The sequence below is a fragment of the Sapajus apella genome, unplaced genomic scaffold (genome assembly GCF_009761245.1).
Source record: "Sapajus apella isolate SASKATOON/1434 unplaced genomic scaffold, GSC_monkey_1.0 scaffold50, whole genome shotgun sequence".
Lineage (NCBI taxonomy): Eukaryota > Metazoa > Chordata > Mammalia > Primates > Cebidae > Sapajus > Sapajus apella.
The window spans coordinates 14850727-14858646 of NW_022436990.1; the positions used below are offsets into that span (position 1 = coordinate 14850727).

General features: G+C 33.5%; 1 long non-coding RNA gene across 1 annotated transcript; it reads left to right on the forward strand.

Annotated features, from left to right (window-relative positions):
* Window positions 1–940: 940 nt before the first annotated feature.
* On the forward strand, window positions 941–5938 carry LOC116526380. Its single transcript, XR_004258121.1, has 3 exons — window positions 941–951; window positions 2666–2668; window positions 5854–5938. It is a non-coding gene; the product is annotated as an uncharacterized LOC116526380 (long non-coding RNA).
* The last annotated feature ends 1982 nt before the right edge of the window (window positions 5939–7920 follow it).

The window sequence follows — 7920 nt, forward strand, 5'->3', positions numbered from 1 at the left end:
ACCATAATAATAACATAGCACCTAAACTATTAACAACTTCTTAATATATTCAAATAGGTCTATCAATCACTTATCCTTGAATTTTTTAGATATGTATTTTAAAGTATATTTGTTCAAATCAGAAATCAACCCTTTCATATATTGCATGCATTTTGTCTTTTACTTTATGAGAGACCTTTTCTTTGTCTTCTCTTCTCATTTATTCACCCCAGAGAACATCTCTCACATTCTAATTTTGCTGATCATACCCTGTTGTGTCATTTAAGATTTTTTCCACCTGATTACTCTGAAGTGAATTAACTAGAAACTAGATTAGATTAGGTTTTTTGTTAACATTAGTCCAGAGATGATTTTGTGGGATTCATATGGCTAGTGGAAACCAGTTCTCATTGGTGTCTGTCTCCTGATGGCACAAAACCAGTAGTAATTAGTATTTTCTTGGTTTCTAGTTTAATACAAAATTCTAATTTCATATTGTACATATCCCACTATTTATTTAAAGAACCTTGTTTTTGGATAAATAAATTCTAAATAGAGATTACAGCCTGAACACAAAGGGGTTTATTGCTAAAAGATTAGTCACTGCATCTAGACCTTTACAGGAAACAAAAAGAAAACTTAAAAACAATTTTGAAAGGGAATAATATTGGATGTATACATATTAATATGTCAATATTTAATTTAGGATTACAGTTGTGCTTAATTTTACTTCAAATTTGCATTTAATTTTAAAATCTTTGTTCTATAAAAATTAACATAATTACTTATACAGTTATATACAATGTTTTATATATGTAATTACTTATATAGTTTGTATACAATGTATATACAAAACACTTTGATAATAAGCAGATCTTATCATTTTTAGTCCTCCAGAAAATCAACAAGCAAAATGCCTTGAGCACCCCCCAAAAAACTGTTGCCATGACCTTCGCTCTTGACCAGTATACAGTATACTCCTTTGACTGGATCACTTTCATTTCTTGGTAGCTATTGCTTTGATTTTGCTTTATATTCAGGATCATACTGGTAGAGCCAGTTATATCTTCTGTTACAATTCTTTGAAAAATTGCATTAGGATCTTGATTGCACTTGTTTAAAATTTTCATTGAAAGCTCTGCTGCTGTCTGAAGCAGATCTGGGCAAAAAGGTTTTGGCATCTGAGTCACAAGTCTGCTAAACTTTAATTATTCAGTCAGAATTGTGTAAGCTGAACAAATTGTAGTTTACAGTGTTGGCTATTGTTTGTGCTATAATCATATTCTTTCTAATTAGGACATAAATAAGATTAATTTTTTCTTTGCAAATTGTTGTGGATAGTCTGCCACTGCAGGCTTCATCTTCAACATAGTCTCTGGTCTTCTTCAAATGAGTTAACCATTTGTAATCATTTACTAATTTGGAGGGAGGTGCATTGTCTCCATTAACTTTTTATAAAGCATCAATGATTTCACCATTCTCCCATGCAAGTTTCAACATAAATGTGATGTTTGCTCTTGACTCAATTTTAGAAGAACTTATGTTGCTCTGATTGGAGCTCTTTTCAAACTGATGTCTTGTCCTTCTTGGCACCTCAAATTAGATCCTGTCGAGACATGTTATAACAAGTTCCTACCAGTTTATTTTGGTGCAAAAAAATTTTTAAATTTATCCATAATTTTTTTTCATGTTATGAATTTACTATGAAATTTTTGAAGACTGTGTGTGTGTGTGTGTGTGTGTGTGTGTGCATAATTCATTGATAGAATTGTGAAATACATATATTAGGGGGAAAAAAACCCTAGGAACTGAAATGCCTAAATGGCAAATTTCTCAGTTTGGGAAAAATAAAACATATTCTATTAAGGAAGCCAGTGAGTATATTAAATTATCTTGAACTTGGTGACAGTTAAAGAGAAGGTTTCTCCTGGAAATTATTAACCCCTCATCAGCGCCTACATTTACATGTTTTAGCTATGATATCTGGCTCATACAACTTTCTAGCTTTAAGGAAAAATACTCTTATTCAAAGTGTTGGTATATATACATAGACACCAGACAGAATCAGAAGAAACTCCCTTTTGGATACATTTACTTCATATGAAAATGTCAATATATTCTCCAAGATAATGTTCCTAAAACAAAAAGTGCTCTTTCTCTCCCTCTGTTTTCTCCTCTCTCTCTCTCTCTCTCTTAAGTCAAATCAGAAAAAAACTGCAGCAATTATATGTTAAAAGAAGGAATACAGTAAAATTACAAGTGCAGGATACAACAAAAGTTTATTTAATATGGTTACATAATTAAAGGAGAAGACTGAAAATATGTAAAACATATGAGGAGAATGATTAGTTAGCAATTACAGCAGACTTCTCAGTGATAACAATGGAAGTCAGAAGACAGTAGAATGCCTTTTAAAAAATGTATTTACTTTTTAGATATAAAAAATCTCACCCTGTTGCCCATACTGAAGGGTCATTGCACAATTATAGCTAATTCCAGCCTCAAATTCCTGGCCTTAAGTGATTTACTCATCTCAGCCTCCCAAAGTATGCTTATGTGTGTGAGTCATCATGCCCTGCATTTTAAAAAATCCTGAAGAGGGAAAACAAAACACTGTCAATTCAATTTGATATATATTTTTCCTATATGAGAAGGAAATGGGACATATTTGTAAAATAAAAAGTAGAAAGTATATTATGTATAATTCTTCTCTAAAGTAATATCTAAAGAAGATACAATATTATACCAGAAGGAAAAAATTTGATTTTTTAAAAATGCTAATTATGAGGTTAAATATAAATATCAATTTCATAAAAGATTTTAATTAAGAATAAAATATAAAGAAAACATTGCTATAATTTGATGTATGAAATAATATCTAGAGTCATAAAACATGTTTGTCATGAAGGAAATGTTTATACATTAAATTGAAATTAAGACCTCACATCAGAAGATAACACAAAGAGAATGAAAAGAGAAGCCACAGTGGCAAACATTTGCTATGCATATGACTGGCCAATATCTTTTAACCTAATTATATGTAAATCCCTCTATGTATCAATAAGGAAAAAAGACCACTCACTAAAAAAAGGCAAAAATTATGGACATATAGAATTTGTCATAAGAAAAAATGTTTATTAATACTAGAGAAATACAAATTAATACCATAATTATGCAATAATTCACAATCAAAGTTTAAACTTTGATCCATACCTACTTTTGTCAGGGATGTAGAGCAGAGGTATGGATGAAACTTTCTACAATGATACAAATGTTCTATCTTTTGCTGTATAACACCAGTTCAGTTCTCCGATTCTATGTGTGTTTATTAAATTCTTGCAGTATGACTAATAATACTGAGAAAATGAGGTTTTAATGTTATAGCATCATAAAGATTAACTTTATAGCAACCAACATATTTAACAACACAGTTATGAAGTAAAAATTATTCTTATACTCTGCTGGTGGAAGCTCAATTAACATAACAATTTGGAAGACAATTTGTCATATTCTAGTAATTTGTATGATCTTTTGCTCCACAGCTCACCATTTCAACTACTAGACATATTCCTTAAAACTAAAACTTGTTTTTTATGTGCTTTGGAACCCAAGCATAATAACTTCCATAGCAATTTTGCCTTAACACCAATATACTCAAATCAGGCTGTATGTCCAAGAGTTGTATAATAAATCTACACATCAGGGCATAATTATAAAATGTAATTTTATGCAGCAGTGACAAGGAATAAACTACTATGTATGCATTCCCAAAGATAAACCTCAAATAATAATTTTGAACCAAAGAAGCAAATCAGAAAACACAATTTTTTAAAATTAAATTTTAAGTAAAAAAAATGTAAAATTAAACAACCTTAGTTTAGGCATACATATGATATGGCTTCGATGAGTGGGGGAACACCAGCATTCTTGGTTCTTGTGCCAGTTTGGATAAAATGACACAGATACATGTGGAGTGGTTTTAAGGAGCGAAAAGTCTAATAGGCAAGAAAGAAGGAGGGAAGAAGAAAATAGCTTCCCTGTACAGAGACAGAGGGAGTGTGAAGCTTCAAAGTTGAGAGAGGAAACCTGTGTGCAGTGGAAATATGGCTGCTTACATGAGGAGGCTGGAGAAGGTGGTGTCTGATTTGCATAGGGCTCAAGGGATTGGTTTGACCAGGCATGTCACGCACATGGCCTGTGGAAAAACCTGGCCCTCCCACTGTAGCCTTTAAATATGCAAATGTGGGGTGTCATGATGTTCTATACATAAGAGGATGTATGAGGGGCAAGGAAGAAGAGGCCGGAATCACCATTTTTTGGGTAGACCCAGTTTCTAATGGCCAGGTTTTGCATATCAAATGTTGCTGGCCGGGCTCTAAAAGCTGGAGCTTTCCTGCTAGACAAAAAACATTTCTGGAGCTGTTTTAAAAGAGACAAACAATCTGATAAAATAACAATTTAGAAATTGCTTGGCCTTCTGTTCTTTTATTTGATTGACTACAATGTGGTATTGGTCTCTTGCTGAGCTTCAAAACTAACCAACAAAACAAAAGGAAAAAGCAGAAGTGTGTGTGTATTCACACACACACACACACTAACTAGAACTCTTGTGATGAAAATGACACTTGAAAAAGGTTATATGTTTCCACTGAAGTTGAAGGTTAATAAAATGGTGTCAAACATTCCCCTGATCACACATATTAATATTTTTTTAGAAGTGTAATGTGGTATGATTACTATAAATCAAACTTAATTATTTTCCCTTGTGCAAGGGAACAGGGCACCCTGAATTTTAGATTCTTTTTCATAAGAAGGGATGTTGGTGAGCTTTGATCCTCTTTTGGTTTTGCAGTTGTTAGGAGTTTTTGCTGGCATTTTGAATATGCTGCTTTCAAAAAAAGCAAGGAAGTTTAAAATTGCTTCTTGGTCCTTAGAAGACAAAAAAACAAGACCCTCATTCCCACTTTTATTTCCACTGTAGCAAAAAAGTATGGGCTCCCCTCCCTGTGTCCATGTGTTCTCGTTGTTCAACAACTGTCTATGAGTGAGAACATTTGGTGTCTGATTCTCTGTCCTTGTGTCAGTTTGGTGAGAATGATGGTTTCCAGATTCATCCATGTCCCTACAAATGACACAAACTCATCATTTTTTATGGCTGCATAGCATTCCATGGTGTATATGTGCCACATTTTCCTTGTCCGATCTATCGTTGATGGGCATTTGGGTTGGTGCCAGGTCTTTGCTATTGTAAACAGTGCCACTATAAACATACATGTGCATGTGTCTTTGTAACAGAATGGTTTATAAACCTTTGGGTATATACCTAGTAATGGGATTGCTGGGTCAAATGGAATTTCTGTTTCTAGATCCTTGAGGAAGCACTACACTGTCTTCCACAATGGTTGAACTAATTTACACTCCCACCAATAGTGTAAAAGCGTTCCTATTTCTCCTCATCCTCTCCAGCACTGGGATCTGTTGGAGGAGGCCAAGGGAGGGATAGCTTGCAGAGGAGGAGGGGCGGGAGGGAGGTGAGGGAGGGATAACGAGGAGAAATGCCAGATGTAGGTGACGGGGAGATGGAGGCAGCAAACCACATTGCCATGTGTTTACCTATGCAACAATCCTGCATGATCTGCACATGTACCCAGAACCTAATGTACAATTAAAAAAAAAAAGTATGGACTGTGTTTTTCTCCAACTCCTCATTTGTATCTTCCCTTTCATGTCTAAGCCTTCCATTCATAAGTAGGATTGGCTCAGTTTTGCCCATCCATATGGCAGCATCGCTAACAGCTCTTGTACAGGGTATCAGATATCAGGCCTTTTGGTGCTAGGTTCAAAGTCAAGTGCTGATCTATGAACCAATGGGAGGAAAAAATTCCAGGTTTTTGAAGGCGAGACACTCCATTGTGAATAAAGAGCTCATACCAGCTCCTAAGCCCTATTAAGAAGAGGCCTAATCCTCTAATGTCTTGTTTCCATTTCAATTGTTCTTTTTTGAGAGAGAATGATGTACTAACCATTCCTAATTATTAGGTAGGATTGGGTCAGGGCTTAGGAAGGAAGCAGAAATATTGGGGACAGAAAAAATCTGATCATTATTCAGTGCTACTCATTTGTGTTCTGTGTGGGCTGCTTAGCTAGACAGCAGGAGAATAAAGTAAACGGAGAAAGAATTAAAAAAAAAAAAAGACAAAAACTTCCCAAGGACACATTTTCCTATCTGCCTAAAATAATTTCTTAAACTCCTAAAACACACACATTAGCTAATAAACTACATTTTTAAAAATCAAATGATAAATCTCAGCTAGCATTTCATTCTGGAGTAGGGGCTTAGAAAGAAAAAAGAGTAGAACATAGTGGTATAAGTATTGATAGTGTTTTATTTTTCGATGATCATTCAATGGGTGTCATTTTATCATGCTAATTTAACTATAAAAGCATTTTTATATGTATGATATTTCTCCTATTTTAAAAGAGTTAAAACGTGTCACTCATATGATTCTGTATTGTTATCGTGCCTGTCTACATCAATTAGATTATGAACACTGTGAAGGCAGATATAGGTCTTATTCACTGGTAAATAATTGATGTAAATAGGTACTCAATATATAAAATAATTCAGTTGTGCAATATGGGAAATATTGTGCCTATCTCACCACTAATCATTAAGAGAGAAGGAGAATTAATTGAGCAAATTGAGGAGGAGGAGCCAACATTTTGGAGTGGATGACTATTAGAACAGTCTCAAATTCCTGCACCTGTAAGCTCTGTGTTGATTAAATTAAAGGTCACAATATAAACTCCAAGCATCATGAAAGTGATACATACTTTTATAAGCCCAAAGTGGTCTCATATATTTTGTGAAATTAAAAAGAGAGAAATAAAGAGCTCGATTCTTCCCTTGTTTACTTTTTTCCATAATAAAATACTTCATATGGTGACATGTCTGATAAACCTCCTTTATCACTGTTATACTCTTCTATAATTAGGCTTAAATGGTATTCTAAGTAACAGAAAACTTATTTTAAAATTTAATATAGCATTAATTTTAGCTAATAAGATTTTTCTTATTATTCTACAGCATAAAGAAGCAATATTTTGGCAAATAATTATTTTCCAACAGTTATGCTAGGCTCAGAGGGTCCAAAGATGATAAATGAAAATCCCCTAAGAAGATCACAGTCTAGCGTCAAAGCAAATGCTCTAGTGTCAAGGCAGATTTGTTTTTAATAACATGAAACACTCGTATCCTCCTAGACCCATAAGTTCACAAAAAGAAAAGCTGCCTTCATTAAAACTATCAATGTTTACATAATTCCTCATTAATATTTTGCAAATAATGGAGAAAATTAATGGTGTATTTTCCTGCATTTTTCAATTGTGTATGATAATCACACAAAACAAAGCAAACCAAAATAAACAAACAAAAGCAGTCAGTATAAAAAGTAGGAATGGAATCAATCCACAGTTTGATAGCACTGGTTTCCCTGCAGTCTTTCTGCATGTACTATAATATATTTATGGTAAGCACTTGTGATAACGCCAGCAAAAATTTTCCATCTTGCTTGTTTTATGGCAGTGTACTGAAACACAGAGTGAAAGTCTGTTTAAGCCATTTGTCTCTGTTTCTCTTTGCAGAATGCCAACAGATTTGTTTAAACCAAAACAAAATGCATAAACAATCACATCTTCTTTAAGCTAACTATACAACTTAAATTCCAGAATTTATTTTTGTAATATGCTGAAATTCAGTAACTCAAATTCTGCTTCTGGTATTACAGAATTGCTTTTTCCTCAAGGTGAAGAATGTTTACTCATTTATTATTCTTTACATCATTTTCCTGCTTACTGTTTTGGTTTTATAGATTACATTATGCAAATATCTGCATTATTGAAAGTTGGGGAATTTTAGGTCAATGGTATGTTAAATATAGT